At 37.0% G+C, this 4613-nt stretch overlaps 1 long non-coding RNA gene across 1 annotated transcript; it reads left to right on the top strand.

Moving 5' to 3' along the window:
* The first annotated feature begins 495 nt into the window (after window positions 1-495).
* LOC117447960 (uncharacterized) lies at window positions 496-4147 on the top strand. Its single transcript, XR_011643344.1, has 5 exons — window positions 496-574; window positions 695-848; window positions 937-1047; window positions 2225-2337; window positions 3742-4147. It is a non-coding gene; the product is annotated as an uncharacterized lncRNA (long non-coding RNA).
* Window positions 4148-4613: the final 466 nt, after the last annotated feature.

Here is a 4613-nt window from a genome sequence, read left to right as displayed (position 1 = left end):
AAATACTTTTAGTATGCATTAAGTCTTTAATTTCAACAAATGTTCAAGTTACAATTGGGTGATGTGTACCCAACTGGACATAGACGATGTCCTCGGCGGCGGTGCTTGATCAGCTCCGGGACCACGGCTCAAACTAAACTCTGCGCTTCATTTACCAATGCTTTTTTGTTTATTTCTGCTGTAATATGTGTTACAATAATGGAGTTAGCTGTTTAACTATTATACATCAACCTGAGCTTATCCTCCCACTTTATGGCTGTTTAAAGTAATGTGAGTTACCGCAGTTAACTGTTCCGAAACGGAAACTCTACCCGTTCTTGTGGGGCAGGGAGGGGAGGGCACCTTATTAACTCATGATGTGATGATGGTCAGGTATCCAACGACGATGGCTGTCATACATGGCTGATGCACGATGTCATTGTCCATCAGCCCAACCATAACTAGAGTAAAGTTTAGCCAGCCCTGCATCATCTTCTGGTTGTTTTTGTGTTTTTAAGTGGTTGGATTCAATAAAAGAGCTGAACGCCCAAAAAATATGGTGGACACAAGAAAGACATGTTGCTGGATTCTTAAGGTAACCACTTCTCTTGGTTGGTTATGAAGAAGGAGCATATCAATATATAAATATACACAAATATTTGTTTTGAAATTCAGTTCTGTTGTTAACCTGGTTCTTGAAAAAATATGTCCATAGCTACCGCAAGAATTGCTGCAGAGCATTCTTTTGGAGGTAGTTCTTGATGCTGGAGACATGGCATATTTGACGCTTTCTCTGGTTTGTTGGAAAGTAAGAAATACCGTCAGCCAGGACGCTTTCCGGAAAAAGGCACACTTTTTGTGGATATTGAGTAAGAAATATTGTATTTTACAAATTCAATTTCAATAAGCTTGCTAAATTAAACCTTAGGCTTATTGTTTTATACTTTCTTATTACAGGTGTGGACACAAATTGGTTTCACCATTCTGAGTCCTATCGCGAGGAAATGTCCACCATGTTTTGCATTTCGTCTTGTCAGTTTTGCAGAACGCAATTCAAAGATTGTTCAGGTTGGCATACAATGACATAGATAAAGAAGTTCTGTATTTCTGCTTCAGATGCTTTCAGTGCTTACATAGATTGTTAGATAGATTATATTTCCTCAAAAATGTATCAGTGCACGTCACTCACAGTTAGCTTTAGACAATTAAGTGCTGTCACCATTTGTTTTTTTCAAAGTAACCTAAATTACAGATGGCTGCCACCTGTAATTGATTAGATCTAGAGAGAGTGAAAGTCCAGATTTTACTGAAGAAAAAGGAAATAATTTTGTATTCTCAAATTTAGCTGAAAAATAATAATTGCAGCTTCTTGCAATTTGGATATTGCACTTTCAACTTAAAAATACCAGGATGTCCCACTACATCATGTAAGCAGGAATATATGTGTAAAATGTACTTTTGACTCACATTAATATATTAAAGCAGCTTCCAAACAGACAATTATCTAGTGCTCAATGAGAGTATCAGTAGTAGTCTCATACAGTTAAAGACAAACTCTAAATTAATATATTTATAATTGTAATGTAATTGTGTGGTGGTTGCCGTCATTTCATGCAACAGTTGCACTCCATAGCCAGCTGCTGTTGTCACAGTAGTCTGCCGTTTATCCATATCTAAATATTTTGTCGTGTTGACACTTTTTTGGTCTGTCTGCTAAGTGTGGCTGAGCTGAAGTCCCAGTTATTGTCACAGTATGCCACTGATAAAGTTAGCAACCACCTTTTTTAAATGAGATGTAAAAGTTATATAATTAAACATTTTGTTATTCACTGACATTTAATCATTATAGAACAATATTTAAAAAGTATCTCTATTTTAAACTAAAACTTTAAGGACTTTAAGAAGAAGGACTAAGATGTGTGAACAAAAATCAACAGATTTAGGGATTTTAGGAGTCATGCCTATTGAGGTTTGTAGGCTAGTGTAATATCTGCAGGGCTGGTGGAATAAAATCCAGGTAACTGTAAAGCTGATAAGGGAAGTGGCTTGCCAGTCTTTTCACAATTCCAAAATATGGTGACAGCCTGTATATAGATTTGTTTAAGTTTAATTTAAATATCACTTAACCATAGTATTGAAGATAGCAGATCATTCATAAGATTATACATACAAATGATCAAAATCAAATGTATTATTACATTTACAGCCTTCTGTAGATCAGATTTTTCACTTTTGTGTTGTGCAGGATACGTAGGAGATGGGAAAAGAGGTGTCATTCGGGCTATGTACTCTGAGCATCCTCACCCTGGGTTCTGCAGCCATTTTTGCTCAACGGATGCTGGGAATTTTGAGTAGGAGGTACCTGGTGTTAAGGCCCCGATATTCAAAACACAGCATTGTTTTTTGCGTTAAAAACAGGCTAACCTTGACGCTGATTTGGGTGACTTGTGTAATTCGTGGAGAAGCGAAGAGTTGTAGTTTTGGTATACAGGTATAACATACTTTGACAGTAACAAAAACGTTTTTTAAAATAACAAGAATACAGTTTAAAAGGGGAGTGATTTGTAAAATATCCATAAAGAAAAAGAGTAATCTGCTTACAGTTCTGTTTCATATGGGTGTTGAGAGATGTATCCATTGATCTCTTCATTTTGCTCTCAAAGTGCACCAGATTGATGCTTTTAACTTCAATATTTAAAAACAAATTTGCACACATCTTGTGTCCATATCTTTCTGTTTTGGCGGTCATGCCACAACCGTGTATGCATGCATGCGCGAGTCATTGTAACATATCTGGATTAAGAGGTTGCTTTTTCTTTGCACAGCATGAAAGAAAGGTGAAATGAATGGGCTGTGATTTTAGAATTTTTAAGCAGAAATTGAGTTCAATAATTTGTACGGCCCTTGGAGAAAGTTGTAAAAATTGAAATGGCCCTTGAGAGAAAAAAGTTCCCCACCCCTGATCTAAATAGTAATAGAAACCCTTTATTTGTAACTTAACATCTCTGTCTCCTATCCGTATATTATAAAGAATAGCCAGTTAATTGACGCATTATAGCGCAGTCCTTTGTCAGATGGTATATTACGCTGTTTTTTCTGTTTCCAATAGTTCTCTCTTATTTCACCATACAGGTGTTTGTATCCCTGAATATAAGTAGGCCTATAATGTTAAACAGAACATGCTGTGATGTCGCTCTGTTCAGAGCGACACCATTGTTTCCAAACAACTGGTCTCTGCACGCTTACATTAACCTGCAGTGTCAGATTTTAATAAAAGAACAGGGAGAGCAGATTCTCCAAACTGTTCCATTTAAAGGCTGCTGAGACATGAGGATGCCAGGCTAAAACTTGGCAATATTGATGCGTTATAAATTAGAAACGGGGCAATGTCGATAGAGCATTAAATCCACATTGTGGATCGTCTTATCAGTTATCATTATTAAACATGATTGGATAAAAGTAGAGCTGATTGCCCAAACCTAACTTCTGTATATAAAGGTACACACCCCAAACACAATAACTAACATGTATACATTACTTTGAGCAAAGCTACAAGACTAGTAATACCTTTACACTACACCAATTCATTACACAATTTTGTATGTAAGGATTACACTACCACTATATAGCACTAGTACAACAATATTATCAATAAATAAACCCATATCCTAACTGATTTCTGCACTACAGACATCATTAGGATAGGCAACAACAAAGTACTGTTGTTAAATAGTTACATATTTGTCTTTTTTTCTGTTTCAGTCCTGACCCCAGAAGACGCCATAAGCCGCTACAAGCGTGTTCTTGAGGCGGTAAACAAGGGGAATAATAAAACGGCGGCTTACAGAGCGGTAGGAGTGGACCGCAAAACCATTGCCGACACTGCAGGAATTGCAGAACTGCATGCCGTGAACCCGGGCATCTACCAAGACATCCGGGGAACACTGAAGAAGGGGGAAACCCTTCTCCATTTCTCGAAGATGTGTAAAGCTGCCATAAAGGACCAACATTTAGAGGGGAAGGTCCAAGACTTGAAAACCAATGGAGGACTATTATCCATTAATCCAAAGGGGAAGTGAGGAAGGAATGGATGTTTTTTTGGTTTGCACTTGTTTTTAGTTTTCTTTTATAAAAAGTATTTTTTATTTCCATTTTTTGTTGTTGTTATTTTCATCGTTGTTTGAATAAAAATGTAAAACTTCAGTGGCTGTAGATCCGTCATTGTCATCAACAGTGTTTGTTTGTTTGTTAAACTGATTAACTAATGGTGAGGTAATCATTAGTTAATGGGTAACTACTGTTTTGGTAACGGTAAGGTAATCATTAGGTAATGGGTAACTACTGTTTGTGATGCATTACTTTACTTGAGGGGACACACAATGCTTAACGAATGGTTAAGTAGGCATTAGGTAATGGGTAACTACTGTTTGTGATGCATTACTTTACTTGAGGGGACACACAATGCTTAACCAATGGTTAAGTAGGCATTAGGTAATGGGTAACTACTGTTTGTGATGCATTACTTTACTTGAGGGGACACACAATGCTTAACGAATGGTTAAGTAGGCATTAGGTAATGGGTAACTACTGTTTGTGATGCATTACTTTACTTGAGGGGACACACAATGCTTAAC

This window comes from Pseudochaenichthys georgianus, chromosome 6 (genome assembly GCF_902827115.2).
Source record: "Pseudochaenichthys georgianus chromosome 6, fPseGeo1.2, whole genome shotgun sequence".
NCBI classification, from domain to species: domain Eukaryota; kingdom Metazoa; phylum Chordata; class Actinopteri; order Perciformes; family Channichthyidae; genus Pseudochaenichthys; species Pseudochaenichthys georgianus.
Note: the sequence above shows the minus strand (reverse complement) of the source record. Positions and strands in the feature narration are given on the sequence as shown.